Raw genomic sequence first — 12,991 nt, 5'->3', positions numbered from 1 at the left:
TTCCATTTTTCCATTTTCTTTCTCTCTCCCTCAGTCACTCTCTTGCTCTGGCTCTCTCACTTTCTCCAGGCCCAGGTAGCAGCAGGGGCTCCTCCTTTCAGTGAAGATAATGGCTGCCCAGAAAGATACATTGAGGCTGCTTGGATAAGTTTCACTGGCAAAACTGGCAACAGTGAGGTTCCCCCTAATGCTCTCTGGGGCTGCTGCAGTGGTTGTGGGTTTACTGTAAAGCTAGCTCTGCAGTGCTGCTTGGACCATGGTTTCTGGAAGCACAGACTCAATTCAGGAAGATCTCCAGGGCATCCAGCAACCTTGTGATGCTCCCAATAGCCTTTAAAAAAAAAAAAAATTCTTTCTGTTCCACAAGCCAGTCAGCTTCTGTTGTGTTTAGTCAAAAACTCTCATTGATAGAAATTTTATGGAAAATAAGAAGAATAGAAAGGAAGACAGGAAGGGGGAAAGAAAAATGTGCTACCTTATACTCTAGTAATAATAAAATATACCATAACACATAGCTTAAGACATTCTGACCATGGGTACACTGTGTAATAGTAAAGGAAAAGGTGGGGGGGGGGGGAGGAATATATATTCCTTTTAATTGAGAAGTAGATAATAAGATGCAGTATAGTCATATAACTAAATATGTATTTATTTAAAAACATTTATATAAAGCATGTGCTACAAAAACACAAGTCTATATATCTTTTATTTTTACATAAATATCTATGTATCTACTTCATTTAAATCTAAGAGAAGGCAGAAGTAAAGGAGAGGATAAAAGTGGGTAATTAGAAGTTGAAACTCCAGGGGCGTCTGGGTGGCTCAGTCGGTAGGCATCCAACTTCAGCTCAGGTCATGATCTCACGGTTCATGGGTCTGAGCCCTGCATCGGGCTCTGTGCTGACAGCTCAGAGCCTGGCATCTGCTTCAGGTTCTGTGTCTCCCTTTCTCTCTGCTTCTCCCCCACTCACACTGTCTCTCACTCAAAAGTAAATAAACATTAAAAAAAAACTTTTTTTTAAAAGTTGAAATTCCAGCTGCCTTTATAATGTATCACTCAAAGGAAAATGTATTCCTTTCTTTCTAATAAGTTAATAATAAATGTAAGCACCAGTGTCAATGAAATTTTTCAAAGAATTATGAATAGAAAATAAGCAGAACTGATTACAAACAAATACATATGAATCAATACGTGAAATTTCCAGCCTTACTGTTTTAATGGAAGTGCTATAATGAGATACAAATATATGGAAATGTCTTCCTTCTCCAAAAGTCACACTACCTGACAGGAACTTTTGCAAGACTTTTGAAGGGAACTAATGTATATGGTCTCAAAATTTGGAATGGTACATAGTCCTTATTGTTTCAAAGTTTATGAAATATGCCAACAAATGAGATTAGAAATTTGAAGATCTTTTGTAACCAAAATAGCTTCTCCTTAGCGGGTGTGTTTCTTTTAGGATCAAGATTAAGATATATCACTATGTGTAGATGAGGTTTTCTCCGTGTTCCCAGAAGACGTCAATTGCTCCAATAATCAAGTCCGGAGTTAAATTTACTTTTTAAAATGAGGTTTTCAAATTATAAAGCAGATATAACCATGCCCCAAAGCCATCTTCTTTTTATTGCATTATTCTTACATAGAAGCCATCGTGATTCGGATGGCAGAGATTAGCTTGAGTAGGTGGTACTGAGTTAATTCATATCCTGGTTGCCCTGGGAGACCTAAATTTAAGCTGCCTATTCTTTCCCAGGGCAAGAAATAAAAATGAGTTGAGTGCCATTTTCTTGGTGCTGTGCATTTCAAAACCTAGGCTTTGTCTCATGTCTTCTCTTCGAGCTACCATTTATTTACATTTTCTCTACAAGGAAGGTTTTACCCTGCCAACTTTGGTTGAACATCAGGGAAACTCAAAGGATTTGTTGAGCATAGAACTTTGGAGCTTAAACACTAAATGAATGAATAGATCCATGAATAAGTTTGAATGGTGAGTTCGAGTTCATTCATTCACTTGTAAGTCACTCAAAGACGGCACATTTAAAAGTCATCAAGTGGGACAAAATCATTCATTTTGAGAGAATGCTTACCAAAATAGTAGAGGCCCTTCAAGTAGGAAATGTATCTATACCTCAGTGATCCTCTATTTGGGAAACATTTGTTGGGTGGTGTCCCTGCACCAGACGTTGTATCAGGCATTTACAAAGATGAATACATCACTGCCATCACTCCCCGAGAGGACTTGCACTCTGGCGTAGTCCGATGTATAAACTGATATTTTCAAAAAAATTCAGAGCCAAGCGGGGTGATTCTTTATGTCCTCTAGAATTCCAGTTACGGAGCTCTGCCTGTATATTTTTTTTAGAAAGTGCGTAACAAATATTACTTCAGTGAACTGATGTTCACAAAGTTCATTATAAATACAAAAAGATTCATTATCTGATGTCCTTCTCTCCCAATGTCTTTGATGGAAAGCAACTGACAAAAACAAAGGCAGGTCCCTGGTTTTGTCATGCCACTCACTGCTGTAATAGGGCTGAGGGGTTAAAGCTAGAAACCACCCATATCAGAAGTGATTAAAATCAACACACACTTTGTGCCTAAATCATTTTCCATGGTTACCTAACGGGAAACCTCTCATGCTCTTCTACAGCCTCTGATTAAGAAGAGGGAAAACACAAGAAACATAGTCAAAAGCTGCCTGACCTTTTGCACAGAGCTGTTGTCAAGACTGGTACCATTTTGCACTTGTATGATCAGAAATTGCAACAGTGCTGCATAAAATAGAGTCAAATGACGGCTCTGCATGTAAAACAGGGCTCTGAGTGTCTGCCTGCACCCTCCTCTTAAAGCGTTTTCCCGCTGCTTGCTGTCTCCACGGTAACAGCATCACTGGGATTCTGTTGAAGTGTATTTTGAAAGCTGCCTTTACCTGAGAAGTTAGCATATGACAGAGCTGCCCATATCTCTGGTTCTCTCAGATTATTTTTCTAATAAAAAGTATGTTTGGAATAGCATTTGCTTATTAATAATCAGAAGTCTATATTATTCCTTTTTAAAAATTGTTGTGGGATCTTCAGAATAATTATCATGCCCAGAGTATCATGCTTTTTAAAACTGTTATGCGCACCATTTTAATAAATGAATAAACAGATTTCAGTTCAGCCAAAGCATTTGGAATATGCTTCCAAACTGACAAAAATACTCATGGACCCTGGAAAAATACTCCAGAACCCTGGATCGAGAACTAGGAGGCATGTGCTTCTATCCAAGTTTTGCTACAGACTAGTGTTGGGATCTTGGTCAAGTCGTGTCTACTAGGATTCACTTTTCTCATGTAGAAAGTAAGGCTAAACAAGGTGATGTCAAAGGGGTCTCCCTAGCATTCCCTCATTCTCTCTGTGAATTAGGACTGATGTTACTTAATGAATGGTGGATTCCATGGTCCTGTTTTCCACTGATGATTACTCAGTGCCCAATATTTTTGTCTATGAACCTGTTCTCTGTTTTAATCAGTTCTCTCTCTAATATTCTGTCCATGTCTTAAAAGAACACTGTGAGTGGCACTAGCTTTATTGTGGATTGGCTTCTTTATATAAGTTCATGGAAAAGTCAATAACGTGTAGGTCTGTGCTGTCCACTTCTATCACCACTGGCCAAATGTGACTATTTAAATTTAAATTGAAGATAGTTGAAATTAAATTAAGCTAAAAATTGCACTAGGTACATGGGGCTAAAGGTACCTCGTTGAAGAACACAAACATAGAACATTTCCATCATTGCAGTACATTCTATTGGACAGGACTGGCTTAGATCAATTCTCATTTCTGCCACAAAATGTCCTTTTTCAGTCTTAAGGAAAAAGGAACAGCCTTGTGCTTGAGGATTCTGTTCTGTGAACTATTAACAATGTGACTCAGCCAGCTAATTACTTGTGAGGTGAAGTCCTAATGCTCAGTAGAGTACCTAACATGTCTGACACCTATAAGAAGCTTAAAAGTATTTACTGAATGAACAGCTGAAATGAAAGAATGAATGAATTCAAAGTCAACCTGGGTAATGTTTATCAAATCTGAGGAAGCCAGCTTAAAGAAAAATAATGATTTTCGTAGCAGCTGTTGAGAGAACTTTCCCAGTGGAATAAAAATAATGTCTAATGTGGTTTTAATGATTTGATCGTAAACTCATGTGCCTATGTACACAGGAAGGTATGTAATAAATTTAAGGGACTAGATGTAAGAAAACTTAAGAGGTAGTAGGCCTGTGCCAAACTAAAGGGAACATCTACTGATTTTCATGAAAAAGAAGCCAGAAACCTAGATATTTATGTGAAATCTTGTAAGTTTCAATGTTGGCAAATAGTTATCTATCTATAATCTACCTAATAAGGTTGACTTGGAATACACAGTAATATTTTGGGTAAATAGTAGATCAGGTACTTTATTAAAGTTTTCTATATCATTAAGTTATCATTTTGAGAGGTTTTGTAAAGTCCACATTTTCATAACCAGGAAGAAAACGCCAATACTCTAGGGTTAATTTCTCTTTTCCTTTTCTTGAAAGAACCTAGGTTTTTGTTTTAAATTTTTTTTAATTATGTTTATTTATTTTGAGAGAGAGAGAGGCAGAGAGAGAGGATGGCACAGAATCCAAAGCAGGCTCCAGGCTCTGAGCTATGAGTGTAGAGGGCACGCAGAGCTCGAACTCACAAGTGTGAGATCATGACCTGAGCTGAAGTCGGACACTCAACCAACTGAGTCATCAGACACCCCCTGAATGAACTTACGTTAATGACAATGAAAAACGAATTTTTTTCTAAGGGATTCAAGAGGTGCTATGTTTATTTCTGCACAGCAAACTCTTCCAAGCTCACTACACTAAATTTTTGAAAAATACAACCTGCCAGAAGTCTTTTTTAAAAAACAGCCAATTTATTCTTGATTTATTCATCAAATAGTTACTGAATTTCTGCTATAATCCAAATATCATGTTAGCTTCACGGAAGAATGGGACACAACTTGGCCTCTTACATAAGAAAATAATAGCAATAGTTATGCAACGTCTTATTGTAGAGGAAAGGCTTATATGCAAAAACTCATCAGCGGGGATGATGTTATATCAGCTTCTCTCATTTCACACTGGTCCTGCAGAGGGGACTGAAAAAAATGACTCCTGTCAAGGGGCTAAGTCTCAGAGACAAGCTGAATCAAAAGGTGTGACAAGGATTGCACACACATAGCACCTGACACAATATAGAACAAAGGAGTGAGACCAGGATGTAGAAGTGTTCATTGACCTGCAAACTCACCCCGCACATAAATGCTACAAGCATTTTCTTTCCATCTGTTTTGTTAGGGTGGAGTTGAGACTGAAACTTACTTCTGTGGTACATTTACATTTCCTCTAAAACGCATGTACCTACAACAAAGAGAACTAGCTGGGCTTAGGAATAGTTTCTTTAGATGATGGAAAACTGATGAGATTGTTTAGCGTGGACTAAAATCAAAGCGGTTTTTTTTTTCCGTCTTAAATCCCAGCTTTGCCATTTTCCCATACAATGCCCTATGCCAGTTATGCCCTCTTGCCTCAGTTTCCTTATTTGTAAAATTATGACCTTGACCTCACAAGTCTTTCTGCAAGGATTGCGTGAATAAAGTACTTAGAAAAAGGACTTGTATTAGAAGTACTTGATAAATCTTGATTATTTTTACTATTGTTTGCAAACATTGATGGCTCACTCTATAGTCTGTGATGACACATAACATTTGGAGAACAAACTGCTTGTAATCAGCCTCCAAGTATATTCTGGACAACTTGGTGTGCGAAGGTTTGGGAATAGCTAGTAATTATTCTTTAAGGCAGTCTCAGATAAAAGGTAACCATCTCTCTTCATACTGCCCAGACTGGTATCTTCTTATTTCTTGACCGACAAGCCATATATTTGCTGGGTCTTATCAAGCAAAATGTTCACTGGAGATTTGCATGGCAATAAATGCTTTAATATAGAAAAAAATAAACATTATGGTTTTTGCCAGTAGGTGCTATCATGTTAATCTATTTCCTGAAACTTTTCTGCCTTTCCAAAGCCACATTCCCTGTCAACTAACTGTCTTGGCCTTTTGAAAAACCTGCTTCTCCCTTTGTTTCATTCTTTAATATAGTTTTCTATCTCCAGTGGCTGAAATTCAGTAGATCTCCAGTAAATATGGATTGAATTAAATTGAATTAGAAGTATTTATTTCATAGGTGTGTGTGTGTGTGTGTGTGTGTGTGTGTGTGTGTATCTATATCTATATACAGTTATAGTCTTCCATTTGAAAATATCTGGGGTAATTTTCAGTTAATGATAACCAAATAGGAACTTTTTACTTTACTGGTTTCTTTTATTTTTTTTTTATTTTTTTTTTTTTATTTTTTTTTTTTTTCAACGTTTATTTATTTTTGGGACAGAGAGAGACAGAGCATGAACGGGGGAGGGGCAGAGAGAGAGGGAGACACAGAATCGGAAACAGGCTCCAGGCTCTGAGCCATCAACCCAGAGCCCGACGCGGGGCTCGAACTCCCGGACCGCGAGATCGTGACCTGGCTGAAGTCGGACGCTTAACCGACTGCGCCACCCAGGCGCCCCATAAATGCCACAATAAACAATAAATAGGTAAAACGTTGAGAGAGAGAGAGAGGCATTGACAAAGAGAAATTCCATAGCCCTAAGCCAGTTACCTTGAAGTACATCTGCCAAATGCTATAATGTGTGTGACAAGGGAGCATGCTGGGAGCTTATGCATGGCACCTAGGATGGCTGGGCAGCATACAGATTTCCTGCAAAGTAAATGGCATCATCCTAAAAGTCAAATTCAATGGTGCTTTGATTTATTTATTTTTAAATGTTTTTTTAAATTTATTTTTTAGAGAGAGAAACAGAGAGAGTGGGAGAGGGGCAGAGAGAGACAGGGAGACACAGAATCCGAAGCAGGCTCCAGGCTCTGAGCTGTCAGCACACAGCCGGACGTGGGGCTCGAAACCACAAGCCATGAGATCATGACCTGAGCCGAAGCCGGACACTCAACTGAATGAGCCACCAGGCATCCCAATGATGCTTTCATTTAAAGTAGGTGGTCTAAGGCTTTGGAGAAGTCACTCTGAAGGTGGGATATGTCCCTATAGAGACAGTTCAATACCACAGAATGTCAGATGGGAGATGAGACAATAGGAAAAACATGGAACCAAGTTATTTCTTATTTTTTTTAATTTTTTTAAATTTACTTTTGGGAGAGAAAGATGAAGACAGAGTGCAAGCCAGGGAGGGGCAGACAGGGAGGGAGACACAGAATCCAAAGCAAGATCCAGGCTCTGAACTGTCAGCACAGAGCCTGACGTGGGGCTCGAACTCACAAACTGTGAGATCACAACCTGAACCAAAGTCCAACACTTAACCGACTGAGCCACCCAGGTGCCCCAGAGACAAATTATTTCTATTGTCTTGACCGAATGTTCTGGTCTAGGGGAGAGTCAGAGCTAAAGTGGGGTGGAGAAGGAAGAGCCTGTGAGTACCACCTTGAAATCCATAGATTCTGAACCATGAAGGGCTTTGCTATAATGACACTAAACTCTTGAACAGGAAAACCAAAGGGAAATATGTTGTCTTTCCTGGGGTGAAGTAAATTAACATACTGGATGAGAGGGTGTTTGAGACAACAAATACAAGTAAAGATTTCTCACTCAGTCATGCCACCCTTTGAATTATTCCTTAGCAGGCAGCTGGTCCTTTTCAATAGTATTAACAAATATAAAGAGTCCCTTAAAATGAAGTGTGCGTGAATAAAATCTGCAAGAAAGAAACATTTTTAAGTGAGAAAAAGAGCATAAGCAAAAAAAGAAAAAGTGAAAAGCACACATCACATAATATTATCCATAGTCTCAAATACTATAGACAATGTGAGTTATTTTCAGAAAGTGCTAAAAAATATATAAAAGTTCAAGAAGAGAGTAGAAGACAATGAAAGGAGATGCAAAGTGCAGTACCAAAACGTAAGGAAAAACTGAGTATTTACAAATATGATATAAATATGGCCTAAAGACAACAGAGTATGATATTGAAGGCACAGTGACATACAAGTGATAAGAGAAGGAGAATGATACTTGGGGAAAGGAGTTTCTCTATTCACATAAACATTGTTACTAAGAAAAAAACCCATTAAACATAAAATAAAGCTTTTCTAACATAAAGACCCATATATTCAATTAAAAATGACAATTGTGGGGGCTCCTGGGTGGCTCAGTGGGTTAAGCGTCCGACTTCGGCTCAGGTCACGATCTCGCGGTCCGTGAGTTCGAGCCCTGCGTCGGGCTCTGTGTTGACAGCTCAGAGCCTGGAGCCTGTTTCAGATTCTGTGTCTCCCTCTGTTTCTGACCCTCCCCCATTCATGCTCTGTCTCTCTCTGTCTCAAAAATAAATAAACATTGAAAAAAAATTTTTAAAAAATGACAATTGTGTTCTAGGAACAATTGGTAGAAATAATCACAACAAGATATATCTTGGTAAAATTAGTAAGATTTGAATGAAAATATTTAAATATACACATGTGTAAAAGAAAAAAAAATTTGCCAATTGTTTTAGACAGCATGGATTTGGGTGGTTGTGGGAAATCAAACAGCTATGTTCTGGTTAAGGAGATTATAGGGAATGCATAGCACTGCTTTCTGGCCTTGCTGACAACAGCTGACCACTATCTAGTTAATGGTATAGAGGGGTTGGGTCCTGCCTGTGCTCATGAATTTCTTAGACCATGCTATTTATGGAATATATTTTCTTGTTCTCCACCCTGCTTTCTGCATTTGCTCTTTGGTAGTCTTGGGAATGCTTTGTTTTTTGCATGCTTTCTATATGTTCTTACTGGCATGTAGCCATGGACATGTTGTGCAATATTTTCCCTATATTTATGCCTAATAAATATGGGAGCTTGAGAGCAGCTTCGGGAGACTTCCCTTAGCCTCCCTGTCACCTCTCTTGACTTGTGGAGTCTTGAGTAATCCTTTCTGCCATTCTTGGCTTTGCCAGACAAAGCCGAAAGCAGAACCTACAGGTGGTCACATGATTCTCTGAAGGCAGAATATAAAATAACAGATAACATTCCTAAGGGAAGAGTGTGGTCCACAGGTTTTATATGCAGCCAATTAGACCTTTAACTGCAAGGGCAACAGAAAAACACTCTCACGTTTGAAAATCCATGAAACTACAGCACCCACATGTTTGTCTTCAAAAAACCACCTGATGATGAAAGATAGCCAATGATTAAACTACATTAAAATTAAAGAGATTAAGGGTGCCTGGGTGCCTCAGTCGGTTGAGCACCCGGCTTCGGCTCAGGTCATGATGTCGCAGTTCGTCAGTTCGAGCCCCGCGGCGGACTCTGCCGACAGCTCAGGGCCTGAAGCCTGTTTTGGTTTCTGTGTTTCCCTCTCTGTCCCACCCCCCCCCCCACGCTCTGTCTCTCTCATTCAAAAATAAATAAACATTGAAACAATATTTTAGAAATAAAGAGATTAGAATATAGGAACTGTGATAGTCAGAAAAAGACACCAAAGTTATTTAATACCAAGTTAAATGAATTTTCAGTGTTTTTGTTATAAACTATAATAATGATGTAGTTAATGTAAACATGACATAATGAAATATAATAGATCAATAGAAGGAAAATGGACATCATCATTCAATAGTAAAGAATCAACAGATACTATAATGTTAGACTAACAGGTATCTAATCTCATAAAGAAGTCAAGATATCTTCCCTCATTTTTGGAGGAATTTTCTAAAAAACAACACGTCTTCTTAGGAAGAAAGATTTTTTTTTTTGGTAGTTCAGTCATGCATGCATCTTCTGTTCCATTTGGTTTCCTCTTCTCATTTGGTTAAATTTAAATAAAACTAAACCCCTAATACTATTTTTTTAAAAAAAGATATATCTCCTTCTACCTTATGTATGTGTGTATAGGCACAGACAAGTGGTTGGGACCTTGTTAACCAAATGTCAGTAAAGGTTATTAATGATGGGATTTTGTAAATTTTTATTTTTATGTTTTATGCATGATGAGTCTTTATAAAGTTTTGTATACATTATTTGTTATTTTTCAGTAACAAAAATATATTACTCCTTAAAAATTATAAAGATATTTATCTCAAACCAAATTAATTTTTAAGGGTGTCCTCTCAAAACAGAGAAGATAGCCCAGTTAGGAGTCCAAGCTTAACTTAATTTTTAGACATAAATTGATTACAGTTCTTCAGAAACTGTCATCCTGGTGTGTGTGTGTGTGTGTGTGTGTGTGTGCGTGTGTATGTGTATCTGAGTTGTTGGAGGATTATCTAGGGTTCTGGTGGACAAATTACATCACTATCAAGATTTCATTCACAAACACTTGGTAAAGCCAACAGATTCCTCAATCCTATCAGTATGAGAAAATGAACAAAGCATGTTAACCAAAGACAGTTACCTGGAAAATGTCCCTTGAGGCTCCAGGTAGAAAGAATGTGGCAGTCAAGGCATGCACTATGGAATCAAGAAGAAAGGAGAGTCTGAAGCTAGTACATTTGAGTTCTCATAATAAAGTCAGACTCAGGGGAAACATAGAAATGAGAGAAAGTCTCATTTGTGATGCAGTCATTCTTGCTGTCAAAGCTTTCAATGCTTTTCAGCAGGACACAAAAGGCCAATCCACTAGAATATGAATCAGATCTAGTCAAGGCCCCATGGAATAAGTAAGAGACATCAGACCTCCCTGTTTGGATCCTAATAGCTTTTTCCACCTCAGTAACTTCTCACTGTAAACAAAAAGCTAGGAGTTTTTTTTTTTTCCTCTCTCCCCCTTGAGGGTCTTGGATAACTGTCAAAGATTTAATAGCAAAGTGGAAATCCATGTCCAAGCTGTTTGAAATTCTTTTTTTCCCCATCAGCTGGTCTGTGGGTTTAAAAAGTATGACATTGCCCCTTGTTTAGTCTTGGAAGGATGTGATCACTAGGCAGAAAGAAAGTAAATGTATAAGAGAAAGCAAAGAGAGATTTGCATCTCAATTTCATCCTTCAACATATGGCAGAGGAAACACCACTTTTGGTAATGGGAAGACTTAATGATTTTTTTTTCAGTCAAATGAGGATAATAAAAGTGTGTTGTGCCTTCTCACCCTTAATTTGCTAAATTGATCCAACTTGTGAATGAATATTGTTTAAGTACGTAAAGGAAGCTTCCCATCCTTTTATTGACAGAGCTTTGTAGAAATATTCTCATGATGGGCTTATAACAATCATGGGTCTAGTGCTAAAACTTTTATACTTTGCAACATTTTCTGGTTCCCTTCATGGATCATTTTAATCATGCTATCCAAAGAAGCCATACTGTATTTGTTGATTTTCATTCTTATCTTTTTTTCTTTTGCATATGAAAGACAAAGGATACTCTCCTACCCCATTGCAGATTTTAGAAGCTATACTAAACTTTATACTAGGAAGCCTTAAGGAGACTCCAGAGTTCCTAAAAACCCCTTTACTCCCTCTGATGTTGGCATATTCTAGTTATGTGCTTGGTGCCTGAAGGTATTTGGATGTGTGACCCTTGGCTCCCTGCTCTTGGTAGGTCTGTCCTAAGCAGGTCAGACCACTATGGAGATTTGACTCAAATAAGTAAGGCATGAAACTAGACACTAAATTACCTGATACGAAAGACTATATATATATATATATATATATATATATATATATATATATGATATATAGTGATTAATATTTAGTTTTTTTAAGAAGAGTAAAAAGAGAAAAGGAAAACAAAAACTAAGAAGAAAGGGAGGAAGCAAATTTTCATATGATGTTTTGTGATGGTTTTTGTAGTGTATCCATATGCCTAAACTGGAAACAAGTTTTCTCAAATCACTTCTGAATTGTTCCACGTAAACGTGTCCAAATGAGAAATTGTGGGTGTATTGGTACCAAGTGGAAGAGAAGCACAACCCTCAAGTGTATCAGATGTGCTTCATGTGACAGGAGACAGAGGAAGAGGTGCTGGCTGATTCCTGCTCATGCCCTCTTTCCCTTCGCTCCATGTCCAGCTCTTCCTTCTGCGCAGAGTTCTGCTGAGCAACAGCATACCAGACCCCTGACCAGATAGGCAACATCTCTTCATGGACAATTCCACCAGCTCTCCTTTGAGACCCAGTATGGCAGCTGGCTGTGAAGGGCTGCAGAGGTGCCCTTGTCCTCTTAGGTCAGTGCTCAAGGAAGGCTGTTTAAGAACCTCTCTCTGATCTTCCAGCTTTTCTTTTTTGACCCTTCTTTCTACAGTTTCTTCAATAATTATGTGATCTCTTAGTCCTACAATAAATCCCTCACTCCATAATAATTATAATACTTTTTTTTCTTTCAATGAACCCTGACCAATACAGACTTATTTTTACAACATAAAATTCTGGAATGCATAAAAATCTCAAAGAGCCAAAAAAAAAAATCTGAAGTATATAATCCTAATTCCCCCTGCCCCAGCCCCTCTCATTTTTTAATCTACCTGGGTCAGGCTTTTCCAGTAATATTTAAAGAAAAAACCTATTTCTTTGCACATTCCTGATAAATTCATTATTTAATTTGCACAGAAGAAAAAAATACTCTCATCTTTATAATTTACAATCTGTTCCTAGCCAGGCACTATTTCCATATATATTATTGGTAAAGTAGCAGTCCAGTAAAAATGTGTGAATGGTTTACTTTTGTGTGAGCCTTCTGGGTTCTAGGTCTGCTACAAAGTTCTCTTTACCTCAGTGTTCTTTCTCTGACAGAGACACTAAGTGACGCATGTTAAACTACATGCCTAATAATATCAAGGAAATAAGCAAACATGTTAATTTCCCCTACTGATGCACTGAACACTTTTAATCTGAACTTTGCCACTATGTTGCCGAACCTATGTATATTTTCAACTTCTGGACTTGTTTTATTTATTTTTTTATTTTTT

This window comes from Prionailurus bengalensis, chromosome D1 (genome assembly GCF_016509475.1).
Source record: "Prionailurus bengalensis isolate Pbe53 chromosome D1, Fcat_Pben_1.1_paternal_pri, whole genome shotgun sequence".
In the NCBI taxonomy this organism is placed as follows: domain Eukaryota; kingdom Metazoa; phylum Chordata; class Mammalia; order Carnivora; family Felidae; genus Prionailurus; species Prionailurus bengalensis.
Note: the sequence above shows the minus strand (reverse complement) of the source record.